A 14,758-nucleotide genomic window follows, 5' to 3' on the forward strand; every position below is an offset into this window, starting at 1 on the left:
TGCTACATGAATATATCAGTTCATCTAGGCTAATACTAGATCTGTAGGACAAAGAAAAGTATCAAGTTGGTTTTTTTTTAAAGGATTTTATTTATCTATTTTGAGAAAGAGAGAAAGAGAGCATGAGACTGGGGCGAGCGGCAGAGGGAGATGTGGACTCCCTGCTCAGCAGGGCTCCATCCTGGGACTCCCGGATCATGACCTGAGCTGAAGGCAGACGCTCAACCAAATGAGCCACCCAGGTGCCCCATTATCAAGTTGTTTTGTCAACGTTTTGAGATAAGCAAGCTAGATAAATAAACTTTAACATAAAAATTTAGGGATCCCTGGGTGGCGCAGCGGTTTGGCGCCTGCCTTTGGCCTAGGGCGCAATCCTGGAGAGCTGGGATCGAATCCCACATCGGGCTCCCGGTGCATGGAGCCTGCTTCTCCCTCTGCCTATGTCTCTGCCTCTCTCTCTCTCTCTCTCTGTGACTATCATTAATAAATAAAAATTAAAAAACAAAACAAAACAAACAAAATTTATAGGAACCTTTTAAAAAGGAAGATGGGCTGAGTGTTCTTGTTCTGTAAGATGTCTAAAATTAATCACAAATGGATGCTTCTTGGAGTAGTGTGTTATTGATATAAGAATAAAAAGACATAGGTGACAAAAATAGAAAACCCAGAAAATATGTATAAAAATTTATATAAAATAAGCTTAGCCTTTGAAATCTGTAAAGAATGATCATTCAATAAATGGTATTAGAACAAGTGGTAGACTATTTGGGAAAAAACAAAATTATTTTCTTTAGTTCCCACAACAAAATAAATTCTAAAAGGATTCAAAGGCTAAATTTTTACAATAATATCACAAATTCATCATGGGAAATATAGATAAATATTTATCTTATTCTAAGCAGAAAGGAAAAATAAAAGAAAGAGGTTTGAATGTGCAAAAGCTGTGAGTCCATCAACAAAACTAAAAAACAGGGCAGCCCCCGGTGGCGCAGCGGTTTGGCGCTGCCTGCAGCCCAGGGCGTGATCCTGGAGAACCTGGAGACCCTGGAGACCCTGGATCGAGTCCCACGTCAGGCTCTCTGTATGATGCTTGCTTCTCCCTCTGCCTGTGTCACTGCCTCTCTCTCTCTGTCTCTATGAATAAATAAATAAAATCTTTAAAATCTAAAATAGATAGATAAATAAATAAATAAATAATAAATAAATCAAACTAAACTAAATAACAATGACCAAATTTGGAAAACATTTTCGTTATATGCAGACTTACTTTCTAAATATCAGTGGGATAAAGAAAAACATCCTAGCGGAAAAATAGCAAAGGAAATAAAGGGGCATTTCACACACATGCATGGACCCAAATAGAAATGATAAGCAAACGTATGAAAAGTTTCAACCTACTGATAACACAAGAAATGTAAATACAGGGCAGCCCGGGTGGCTCAGCGGTTTAGCGCCACCTTCAGTCCAGGCGTGATCCTGGAGACCAGGGATTGAGTCCCACGTCCGGCTCCCTGCATGGAGCCTTCTTCTTCCTCTGCCTCTCTCTCTCTCTCTCTGTCTCTCATGAATAAATAAATAAAATCTTAAAAAAAAAGAAATGCAAATACATTGATAACATATAACCATAACAGAATAGCAAGAATAATTATTTAATTTCTAATACCCAGGAGAAAATGGAGGCATATGTGGGAAGTGAAATGCACAGGATGGTTTATGTTAGAGCAATTTTTAAGGAAAGGGATGTGGTAAAACATCTCCATATTCTTAAATTGTTTACAATGTTTGACTTCATCTTCTCACCTTGAGGACTTGATTCTAAGAAGGGTGGCACAGAGGAGGAGACAGACACTTCTCAACAATGCTCACTGCAGTAAGAAAATGGGGTGGGGGGCATAACAACAACCCAAATGCCCAATAACAGCGCTGGTTGAGAACATGGTTATTCAGGGGAAAAAGAAAAACAAAACCAAAAATAAAACAAAACAAACAAACAAAAAACCTGGTAAACCAAGGAGGTAAGAGAATATGAAATGCCATGAGCAAATGATCACTACATATCATTAAGTGAAACATTGTGGGTTACATCACAATTACCTACCGTTGTGATAAACAGGAATCTTTACAGGCCTGTGCACCCGAAAGTCACACCAAACTTATGCAAGAGAAAGTAACCATCCATTTGGCACTACTCACAAAGACAACTCACCAGGAACACATTCAGTGTTTACAGAAGGTTGACTACCAACAAGAAACTATGTTTTTAGATGACTTACAAATTGTTCATAAATCAGGTCTCTACCCTAATTATACATTTACTTTTGCCATTTGCCCCCCTACATTTGCCCTAGATGCTAAAGAGCAGAGGAGAGAATTCTGCTTTCCTGAGCCTTCATCCTATGCTGTGTAGATGGCTACGCACATGATTCACAGATGCCAATCACACAGCCAGATGGCTAAGCCCAACGTCAAGAAGGCATCAGAATAGCTCAGCTGGGGATGCCTGGGTGGCTCCGGGGTTGAGCATCTGCCTTTGGCTCAGGGGTGCTCCTGTGGTTCTGGGATTGAGTCCCTCATTGGGCTCCCTGCATGGAGCCTGCTTCTCCCTCTGCCTGTGTCTCTGCCTCTCTCTCTCTCTGTGTCTCTCATGAATAAATAAATAAAATCCCCCCCTCAAAAAAAAGGATAGCTCAGTGGGTCAGCTCAGCAGAGCCACGAGGGCACTGCTCTTAGAGTCTATGGTGAGAGAGGAAGAATGCCCCAAGCCCAGTGTCCAGGCATAAGGGAGCAGCACTATGCAGCCCAGGTTTTCCCTTGACAAGTCACTTGGGCTGGAACAGCTCAAACTTCCTAGAATTCTTCTTGAATCTTAAGTCTTTACTCTCTGCTGCATCAAGCAAGACTTCCTTCTCTTTGTTCAACAGTGATCTTCCAAAAACCCCTGCTTCCTCTCATGATGCCACGAATGGCTTTTAGGGGGTAGCAACAAGCAGAGCCTCCTGGTATATTTGAGGGACTATTTCTATGAGTTTGCTTAGGCTGCCATAACAAAATATCTCAGACCTGAGGGCTTAAACAACAGAAATTTATTTTCTCACAGTTCTGGATGCTACAAGTCTGAGATCCAGGTGTCGGCTGGATTAGTTCCTTCTGAGGCTCTCTCCTTGGTTTACAGATGGCCTTGGGCTCCCTGAGTCTTCACATGGTCTTTTCTCTATGCACATCTGTTTCCTAATCTCCTCCTCATAAGGACACAAGTCCTTACGAATCCAGGAGGAATCCAGTCCTCCTGGATTCCGGCTCATCCTCATTTTACCTCAACCACCTCTTTAAAGGCCCCATCTCCAGGGGCAACTGGGAGGCTCAAGCGGTTAAGCTTCTGCTTCTTGATTTCAGCTCAGGTCATGAACTCAGGGTTGTGAGATTAGGCTTCAGGCTTAGGACATGTGTCTTGGGTCTTTGGGCTCCGCACTCAGCAGGGAGTCTGCTTGAGGTTCTCTCTCTCCCCTCCTCTCTCTGCCCCTCCCCCCACTGTATACACATGTGCTCTCTCAAATAAATAAATCTTTGAAAATAAATAAATAATGGCCCTATCTTCAATAGAGTCACATTCTGAGGTACTAGGGCTTAGAACTTCAATGTATGAATTTTCGGGGAACACAATTCAACCCCACAACACCATTTTGTCCCTAATTGCTCCCCCCACAGCTTGCTACAGTGCCTAGAACTCCACCCTGGGTTTTCCTCTACTCGTAGGGGATTGCTCAAGCCTCTTAACCAATTGGCTCTCCAGGGGCTTCAGAGTTGACCACAGTGATCCTTCTTAGTGCCATCCTCTACCAGCCCTAAAGTCAGTCTTGCTATCCCCCAACACTGCTAGGGGGACTCTCCTACCCCCTTGAAGTCCTGCCTCCCCACTCACCAGGGAAACCACAGACTCCTGCACACTTCTGCTTTCACCTGCATATGTTTAAACCACATCAACTCTAAGTTCCTGGAAATTAAGAGCATATTTCTCATGGTGTGTAGCCCCTCAGTTTCTTCTGAAACACCAAGTTTGAAGAATTTCCTAGGGTACGAGTCCCATTATACATAGGTAGCAGGTAGGACTTGCTGTCCTAGCATACTTGTCACAGGCATGTGACCTCAGTGCCACCATCAAACACACTGAGGACTCCCTTAAAGAGGATGCATGGGAACCGCTTACTAGGAGCAATGGTGGTGGAGGAAGCAGCTCCTAGCACAAGGGTTTATGGAGTTCAGCATGCAGTGCCAGTGGCATGAGCAGCTGTGACTCTGACCAGTGACAGTGAGGTATTTCAGCAGCCATACGCAGTGGGGTTTGGAGTTTCTATCTGATAAACCAAGCCTACATCTCTGGCCTCCCACAAAGCCTGCAAGTTGACCGTTAGCTTTAATAAATACCTTTCCTGCTCACACAGACTGGAGGCGGTTCTGTTGTTTACAGCTGAGAACTCTCTGACCAAGACTGTGACCATAACTTCTCTCTGTTGATGTCTTTTCCAATGACTGGCACAGTGTCTGGCACAGAGCAGCCATGCAGGATAGAATCAGCTGGATTAATGCAGGTTTTCCAGAGCAGGAGAAAGATCCTGATATTGTCATTCAGTGCCACAGTTAGAAAGAGCTCATTTGACACTTGTTGGGTGCTAGCAGGAAGGTGATTCTGCCTTCCCACCCCCTCATACCCCTGCCCCTCACCCTCAGGAGACTGAGTGATGGGGAAAGGACCTCGTGAGCAGCAGTGAGGGCTGCCTACAGGGAGGGGGCAGAAAGGAAACCAAAATGAGCAGCCCTCCCCAGATGTCTCACAGCCAGCTCTACTGAAACCTGCCAGATTGATTTTCAGTGTTTGCTCCCGCTTCAATTTTCATCTTTATGGACTGAATGAGCCTTATTTTTCCCCTTATTTTATTTTTTTAAAGATTTTATTTATTTATTCATGAGAGACAGAATGAGAGAAACAGAGAGAGGCAGAGACACAGGCAGAGGGAGAAGCAGGCTCCATGCAGGGACCTGATCCCAGGTCCCCAGGATCATATCCCGGGCTGCAGGCAGCACTAAACCGCTGTGCCACCAGGGCTGCCCTCCCCTTATTTTAAAATTTACTTTAGATGCACACATGCACGCATGCACACACACATACACTCCACACACGTGATAGAAAAAAGGAAAGGTAGAGATAAGCAAAAGAAAAAGTTCTGTGGGATGCCTGGGTGGCTCAGCAGTTAAGTGTCTTCGGCTCAGGTCCTGATCCCAGGATCCGGGATGGAGATCCGCATCCGGCTCCTTGCGGGGAGCCTGCTTCTTCCTCTGCCTATGTCTCTGCCTCTCTCTCTCTCTCTGTGTCTCTCATGAATAAATAAAATAAAATCTTAAAAAAACAAAGTTCTGTGGTTGTACTGTGCAAAGACAGCTAATGTGAGCATCTTGAAGGATTTCCATGAAGAGCTTCCTAGGTATATTTTCATATAGGAGAGGCAAAAATCATATGCATGTTTCCCCAGGCTGAGACATCATATATAATGTTATACATAGACTAGAGCATATTGTTATAGAACCTGCTTTTCTCATTGAGCTATGCTATGGCTGTCTTTGCATATCAATAAATAGAGGTCTGATCACCATTTCAGTGGATACATTTTATTTCCATGGAATGGCTGAGCCCACATTTATTAGGTCAATGTATTGTTGAACACTCATGTTGTTTCTGACATTTGAAAAAGTTTTGGAACATTAAATTAGGAATTTTCTCCCTTAGATTTTATCCTTTAAATGAAAATTTCCCCCACACTTATGCTAATTTCCTTAGGACAAATTCATAGAGGTAGAATTTCTGGGTTAAAGGTATTATTATTTCATTATTTGCTAAACAAATAGGTAGAAATGTTATTTAGTTTTATTTTTCTTTGATGATTGACAAGACTAGACATTTTTTGGTATACTTATTGGCCAACTGTATTTCTTCTTTTGTGTATAGCCTATTCACGTGGGTATTTTACCTACTTTTCTGTTCTAAGGTGCTTATTTTCTTTTTCTGGATTTTAACTAAACAGGCTCTTAATGTTTTAAAGACATTTAATTTTCAACTGTTACAAATGTTATCAATAATGTCCTCAGTTATTCATAGTCAGAACACTGACTCCCGAGTTAAACCTAAGGAATGAGAAATTTTCCTTGCTTTTATTTTTACCTTTAAAATGATATATTTTGGGAGTCTGGGTGGCTCAATTGCTTAAGCATCTGCCTTTGGCTCAGGTCATGATCCTGAGTTTTGGGATCAAGCCCCATGTTGGGCTCTCTGCTCAATGGGGAGCCTACTTCTCTTTCTCTCCCCAGCTCTTGCTCTCTCTCTCGCTATGTCTTTCTCTCAAATAAGTAAATAAAATCTTCTAAGAAAAAAAAGATATGTTTTGACATATGGAAATTTTAAATCTTTATTTAGATTTGTAAAATATCAGGGTGCCTGCGTGGCTCAGTGGTTGAGTGTCTGCCTTTAGCTCAGGTCATGATCCTGGGGTCCTGGAATTGAGTCCTGCATCAGGCTCCCTGCAAGGAGTCTGCTTCTCCCTCTGCCTATGTCTCTGCCTCTCCATGTGTCTCTTATGAATAAATAAGTAAAATCTTAAAAAAAAAGGTTTGTAGAATATCTAGTATGGTTCCTGCCTTTATTTACATATAGTTAATAGAAGGTCTTAAGGCCTCTTTTGGGGGTTCATCACATTTTGAAACATTTTAATTCTAAATAAGTAATTCATGCACATGATAAAAACATTTTTAAAAAAGCCTCTTTTCCACCTGTCTCCCAGTCTCTCAGTTCCTCTATGTCAAGCTATTACTGATTCAGCCTTACTAGAGATGGTCTGTACATACATGGTTTTATTCCTAACAACTCGAAAAGTGCCAGGTACATAGTAGGGGCTTAACATATATTTGTTGAATGAATGAATGAACGAATGACCAAAAAAGTGCTTAGCACAGTTCCTGACACCCAACAAGTGCACTGTAAATGGGAGCCACAGCTGCACGGCTGCTATTGCATAAACTGAGCAGAATAACAACCCCCAGGCCTGCAGTGAGATTTAAATTAAGCCACATATGTGGAAGGGGCTGTTGAAACTGTAATGGGCCATGCAAATGGGGGCTGAGAATTATTACTGCAAGGCTGTTTATTGATAACCTTTGTATTCACTACAGACTTGGCTCATTTTTTTGGACCAGTCCTGGGGACTCAACCGAGCTTGTGGCCTATCACAGAGTAACTATAAGCTTGCCCCTGACAGGATGCAAAGCTTGTGCTCCATGTTCTGGTCTATCTCACTGCTTCAAATGCTCATGAAGGAGCACACACTCTCTGCACTTGCCACAGGATGTTCTCTCTAAGCCAGCGTCTTCCTTAGTCACTGCTGGCCCTGGGGCATTTGCCATGCCACCCTAGGCTCCAGCTGTCAGGAGAGAAAACATTCTGTTACTCTCTTTTGCAATGGATTTTCAAGGCTGCTGTTGGTGGTGTGACAATATATTTAATATCGCTGTAGTTAAAAAGAATAAAGTAGGGCCACCAGATCCTCCCCACACCCCTACCTCCCGGAGTCTGGTGGCCCAAGCCTCCTCTATTCTGGGAAATGTTGGCAATGCTCTGCTGGATCTTGTCTCTGTGATATGACATCTGCTTTCACACTGAGGACAGTGCCACAAGCCACAAGAATGAGGCCACACTTCACTGGGAGCACACCCTTTCCGTCACGAGGTCTGTCTGCACTGGTGCTTCTGGGGAAGAGGGAAGGTGGGGAAAGCTACCTTCGGTAAGTGGATGATCTTGGTACATGTAGGTTTTTACTTGCTAATTTCCTCTCAGAAGTAGCCTCAAATCCACATTTTGTAAGATACCTTGTGATATCTTTCATATCTACTGAGTAAATTACTTTCCTGATGATCCCCAAACATTGCTTCCCTGTAGTTTGGTCCTTTTCTGTTAAGTTCACAGATACGCCTTTGAGATAAAGGTGGGCAAAGTATTGGCAAATGCAAGAGTTTTGATGCATTGGTTTGATAAATATTCGAGTGCCCATTCAGTGCCTTCTTAATCACACAAGCAAATTCTTCCTTTCAAGGACCAATCCAGGATTATTTTATTTTCAGAAATACAACTTTCGTTACTGTAACCCAGGGGGACTCATGTTTGCTAAATTGATAGGTTCCTGGTCTTTTAATTTAGTTAACATAGATTTCTCCCTCCCATGGGAGACAGACTATACGAAAACAAACAAACAAACAAACAAACAAACAAAAAACAAAAAAACATTGCTTGGCCCTTTACATGTATCTGTTCTTTTTGCCAACTCCATTTTACAAGTGAGCCTTTAAATTGTTTATTGGAACAAACTGTATTACAGCTTTTAAGCAGCAATGATTGTAAAGTAGCACCTCAGCTGGAGCAGCTCTAGGATTGTATGCTCTGGCTCTACAGACAAGGAGTGAGGCTGGTGGGAGCGGGGGGTGGGAAATCCAGTGACTAGTTTAGTAAATTGTAGACTGTCAGAGGGAAATGACTACAGTCTCAGGGAGCAGGGCAAAGAAGGAAGACTGAGGGTGGATGTACCTCACATCATCTGAAGTATAGAAATAGTGGGACCGGCCTGCTTACCCCCTAGGGCTATTTTGAAGACTCAGGGAAGTAACAGATGGTAAAGAGTGAACATAAAACACCCTATAAACTAGGCTTTCCTTTTCTTGCTATAATTATAACAATGAATGTTCAGGAGTTTTCTAGTGGACAACTATTGGTCTAATTTTTTTTTAATCGTTCAAATTTTTATTTTGATGCACAGTATGAGAAACAAACTTTTAAATCATCTGAATCTTATGGAAAATGAAACAGCAAATAAATTAGACCCATGTTAAAATAGAAGGTCAGTTATACGTCCAAACTTAAGGATATAAGAGCCACAGATAAACTTCGATTCCACAGTCTTCTTTGAGAGGTCGAAGTCTTTCAAACACAAAAATATGGAACGCTTCACGAATTTGCGTGTCATCCTTGCGCAGGGGCCATGCTAATCTTCTCTGTATCGTTCCAATTTTAGTATATGTGCTGCCGAAGCGAGCACTGGTCTAATTTTTAATCTCCTGGGATAAGCTGTCTTTGGAATAGGAAATACTGTTTTGGGGATCCCTGGGTGGCGCAGCGGTTTGGCGCCTGCCCTTGGCCCAGGGCACGATCCTGGAGACCCGGGATCGAATCCCACGTCAGGCTCCCGGTGCATGGAGCCTGCTTCTCCCTCTGCCTATGTCTCTGCCTCTCTCTCCCTCTCTCTCTGTATGACTATCATAAATAAATTAAAAAAAAAAAAAAAGGAAATACTGTTTTGCCAGCAGAGGCTCAATCCTGTTGACATCTTATTGATCAGGTGGCAATGGGAGAGAACATGCTGTTCTCTATTACCACCTAAAACCTAAAAGCTGTTTACAAGCCAGGTTTTGAAATGTAATCTTTTTTTTTTTTAAAGATTTTATCATTCATGAGAGAGAGAGAGAAAGAGAGAGAGAGAGAGAGAGGTGGAGACATAGGCAGAGGGAGAAGCAGGCTCCCTGCAGGAGCCCGACATGGCACTCGATCCCGGCTCTCCAGGATCTCGCCCTGGCAGAAGGAGGCACCAAATCGCTGAGCCACCCGGGCTGTCCTGAAATGTAATCTTCATAATGGACATTGTTCCTGGACAATTTTTTTTCCTGGACAATTTCTTATGGAGCTTATAAAGCCAGACAAGAATGGTCAAGACATATTTCCCCCCTTTGTCTCAGGTATACTCATATCTTTTCAGTTGTTGTTTCTGGGAATTCAGGCGACTGCGGGAAGAAGTGCTATCTTATGTGACTGCAGTTTCCCATACAAAGGAGGGTGGACTACAATAGGATGTCAGCTAGAGTGCGAGCACCATTTCCCACTGTGCCCACACTATCCCTACCTGTCCATCAGCCTCCAAGCCCCCTGCCCTAGCTCTGCCCCACAGAGTTGCTCAGCATCTAGACAGCCATACAGCCAGCCGGCCCTCCCTGGATTAGAGTTGAGTTCCTAGGATTAGTAGAACAAGGTTCCACCCCAACCAGTCTTCAAATCGAGTACTTGTTTCCTGTCCGTCACTCTCTCACCCTGTTCTAGAGCCTTCCCAGACTGATATCACTTCTCTTAAACTTCCCATCCACTCGTGCTTCCTTTACACTAGCAGATAACCTCACTTATCTCACAGAGACCAGACATGAGAACCGCCCCACCCATCTATTCCTTCAGCTTTCTCTCCAGGTCCCTTGCTCTACCAGATGTGCTATTTGGATCCCATTCACTCCTACATATCTTCCTTTTTTTTTTTTTTTAAGATTTTATTTATTTATTCATGAGAGACACACAGAGAGAGGCAGAGACAGAGGCAGAGGGAGAAACAGGCTCCATGCAGGGAGCTCGATGGTGGAACTTGATCCCGGGACCACGGGATCACACCCAGAGCCAAAGGCAGATGCTCAACCACTGAGCCACCCAGGCATCCTACTCCTACACATCTTCCAAGGGATTTTCTCTAGCCTCCCTTGTGACAAGTGGGCTTGAAGGGGCAGATGGAAAAATATCCAGTATGTGAGAATTGTGGAGTTCCCAGCCAGGAAATAATAATCTTCTCTGAAGGTCCACCTGACCCTGTCAGTTTTTCATTTTGGAGTCTGTGGCGATATCCCATGGCAAGACCAATTTCTGCATTAGTTAAGATCTTGTCAGCTGTGTTAGAAAAATTAACTCATATGAGTACCAGCAAAAGGAAATGTTGTGGTTTCAAGTGTTCAGTCCAGAGGTGAAGAGGCTTCTGGATTTAGAACACTGAGATTGTGTTCAGGCCTTATAGCTTTCACTCTCCAGAAACCAGAAAGATGGAGGCCAACCCTATTCCATGGAGTAATTTATGCAAAATGAATACTTCCATTTACTTCTATAAGATAATAAGGCAAATTCACTTCTTTGTGCCCAAAGATGCAACAGAGGGCGTTTTATAGTATCAGGAATACTGTAGGGTGAACCCCTCTCTACACTGGGCAAGGGTAGCAGTGGGACGGAGATTCTGCAGTTCCACGGGAAACTTCACAGTATGAGTGTGAATCCACTGGAAGAACAGTGAAAACTGTCACTAGTGTGGGTTTCTGGGGGACACTAAATGCCCTGAGCCATGTCTACTGTGGGTAACTGTCAGAAGAACTGTGTGAAGCTAACAAGCCTGAAACCAAAAAGACTGGTGGTAAATGATCCCTCCTCCCCCCAAGGCAATTAGAAAGCTTACCAGAGGAGTGTGAAAACAACAGATAAAACTCTGAAGCAAAGAGGTGGAGCTAAAGCAAAAAAGTCTGAGAAACCAGGCTTTGTTCCAGACAAGAGGGTGCCCCAGGCATTCGCTGGGAGCCTCAGAAGTCTTGTTTGTCAAGTGCATTAAAGGCTATTTAGTCAAGGATCATGTGTTTACAGTTTAGAGCAACTACACAAAGACCCTAGGAGCCACTGCCTCCCTGACTTCTGAGTGGTGTTATCCCAAACACAGCACCCTTTGTGAAGTTGGTGCTTGCCTTCTTCTGAAGATAAGGTGGGGACAATAAGGCTTTGGTGACAGGGAAGTTTGTTCCTTCTTTCTGGGGTGCTATTCAAAATGTTGAACAACCAGCATTACTCAACCAGTAACCTATCAGTGCAGTTGCCAGTAGTCTGTGTGGGGGACCCTGCTGTGCCAGGTGTTACCTCTTCCTTTTCTGTGTCTGGTGAGGTGTGGAGGGACCAAGATACTGTGCCTGGTGAGTGGAGCCCCTCCAGGGTCTTAGGGAAGTGGCCTTTTATCCACCAGTACATCTGAAGGGACGCATGCCAGGATCACCAGCCCTGATCCTCTTTTGTCAAAGAACACCTACCTGCAAAGCATATGTGGCCACTAGCACACAGAGAGAAGAAAGTCACCAGTAGCTTTCGCAGTTTCCCTGTGAGTAGTGCTGTCCATAGAGGGCTAAGAGGTAGGTGCAGAGCAGAACCAACACATCAGGCCTCTGACAACCACCTGCACGCATCACCTCTCTGAGTTTTCATTGCAACACAGTAAAACAGGCATTTTCACTTCCATTTTGTTGTTGGGATGATTGAGGTTTAGAAGGATGAAGAAATCTCTCTAGGTTTTTCAGGTGGTAAAAAAGAGGCAGCATTTTTCAAGTGTTTAGAACATCCAGGCCTGTTGACTCAAAGCCTCTGCTCCTTCTATAGCCTGGCACTGCATCCTGCACACACCTACTTGGAGGGCTTGCAACAGCTTTAATCAAGTGAAAAGAACGAAAGCACCTGGTGCTCGAGCTGGAGCTCCAGGATGGCACTGCCACGCGGATGGGGCCTTCAGGCCAGGCTGTCCATCCACCACCCTCCTTCTCTCCCATCGTCCTTCCTTGACAATGTGTGTGAACCTCCCATGACCTTTGGCATTAGGGAATTCCAACAGACGCTAACCAGCCTAATGACTTAGGATGACTTAGGACACAGCTCACCTGTTTTTCAAACCACCCTCCTTTAATAGGTGTTCACTGGGGAAATAAATGCCTGTTACACAGTTACTGATCTTTGCCATGGTGGACAAGGTAAAAAAAAGGAGAGTATTGCTATATCCATGTGAGACCTAGCCAAGTTGCCTGCCCTCCCCACGTCTTGTTACCAGGCAGAGAATGGGTTCTGAACTCAGGCTCTGCTGTTTGTCATTTGAAAATCAATACTCAAGAGATATATGATATTGGGAAAGGAAAGGCTGCTTTATTCAGGAAGCTGGCAACCTGGGAAGATAGTGGACTGACATCTTCAAGACCATCTTCCCCATCTAGGAGAAGCTGAGGTTCTTAAAGGGGAAGGTACAGGAAATGGGGAAGAGGGGTGAGGGCCTCCATGCAGGACAAACAGTGCCCCGGCAGTTCGTCCTATGTGGACATGACCCTGATCAGACCCGCCAGCATCAGTGGCAGCTGTTTTCCAAGGTGGTCAGGCTTTACCTTCTGGGAAGGGCCTTCACTCCTCAAGGACAGTGGCCTGCAAATCTCAAGGAAAGTAGGTTAGTTTTGCTATAGACCAAGAGACTTAGGTCAGTAAGCGGGGCATGCAGAAGCTTGAACTCCGGGTTGGAGTGCTATTTTACTTTTTTTTTTTTTTAAGATTTTATTTATTTATTCATGAGATACACAGAGAGAGAGAGGTAGAGACACAGGCAGAGGGAGAAGCAGGCTCCATGTGGGGAGCCCAACGTGGGACTCAGTCCCAGGTTTCCAAGATCAGGCCCCGGGGCTGAAGGCGGTGCTAAACTGCTGAGCCATCCGGGCTGCCCTCGAGCGCTATTTTACTTTCAGATTTCTCTTTGGCAAATGAGGGAATCAGCTCTCTATTGAGGCAGCAAGCTCAAATGCTTACAGGAGCCAGACAGGCAACATAACAAGTGAAGAAGAGACCACTTCCCCAGGCAAATTTGTATCTTTCTCTCATTTTTCTTGAAATGCATATCATCTCTAGTCTATTTCACTTTATCTCAATTTTGACAGTCATATGTATAACAAATACATTTTTGATGACCTTAAAAATAAAGTTATTTTACCAGCAAAGACAGGTTTATTAAAATTGCAACTTGGGATAAGCAAGCTTTGGCAAAAACCATACGCTAGTCCAACAAAGGAAAGGAATGTTATTTTATGGAGAAGGAAGAGGAGTTGGGAGGGGTTGTTTTAAAGGAAAGTCCATTGAAGAAAAGCAAAAGGGACACCCGGGTGGCTCAGCAGTTAAGCATCTGCCTTAGGCTCAGGGCATGGTCCTGGAGTCCTGGGATCAAGTCCCACATTGGGCTTCCTGCATGGAGCCTGCTTCTCCTGCCTGTGTCTCTGTCTCTCTCTCTGTGTGTTTCTCATGAATAAATAAATAAAATCTTAAAGAAGAAGAAGAAGAAGAAGAAGAAGAAGAAAAGCAAGAGTACAGGGTGATGATGGTTTCTCCTTGGCTTTCTTGCTGAAGTAGAAGATGTGAGGTATGTTTTTTCCACTGGTGCTTGTAACTGATAATTCTTTCTTGTTGACAATTTTGCGGGGGTCTGGATTGGCAATATTTTCCAGTAATTGATGCAGAGTGGTAGGGCTGGAGAGCTCCCCCTTCTGGTCTCCTGGCTCCATTATAGTGAGGTTTTCCTTTATTAATTTTCAGTTTTTACCATACGAAGGAACTGGGTGAATGTGATGATAAATGCCTGCTGTCACTCAGCACAGTTTCCAAAGATAATAGGGATGGTGGACACTGTGCTAGTCCAGGAAGAGAACTCCCACCCCTAGATTGTGTTCTTATGCTCTCTCTTTCTAGAATGCTCTTCCCCCAGATATTCAAAGCCTCGCACCATCACTGCAGATCATAGTTAAGAATGGTCCTCTGCTTGGAACGCTCTCCTTTCTTCCACACTGCTTTTTAGTCACAATATTTACCATTACCTGATACTATTTTATGTATTTGTCTATTGCCTACTTTGTTCACTGAAGTGCAAGTGCCATGAAGTAAAAACTTGACATATCTTGCTCACCACTGTAATCCCAGCACCCAGAACAGTACTCAGCACAAAGCAGGTCCTCAACAATTATTTTTTAAAAAATACTGAGCCCCAAGTAGGGATCCCCACTCCGTGGGGAGCCTGCTTCTCCCTCTGCCCCTCCCCTTGCT

At 43.9% G+C, this 14,758-nt stretch overlaps 1 protein-coding gene and 1 non-coding gene across 6 annotated transcripts in view; both read right to left on the reverse strand.

The window, feature by feature from the left end:
* The window catches only part of NCOA4 (nuclear receptor coactivator 4), a 66,262-nt gene that overhangs the window by 31,817 nt on the left and 19,687 nt on the right, over window positions 1–14,758 (reverse strand). The gene's annotated exons all lie outside the window — the stretch shown is intronic.
* Window positions 9,022–9,128, reverse strand: LOC112672658 (U6 spliceosomal RNA). Its single transcript, XR_003144398.1, has one exon. It is a non-coding gene; the product is annotated as a U6 spliceosomal RNA (small nuclear RNA).

Source organism: Canis lupus, chromosome 28, assembly GCF_003254725.2.
Source record: "Canis lupus dingo isolate Sandy chromosome 28, ASM325472v2, whole genome shotgun sequence".
Taxonomy (NCBI): domain Eukaryota; kingdom Metazoa; phylum Chordata; class Mammalia; order Carnivora; family Canidae; genus Canis; species Canis lupus.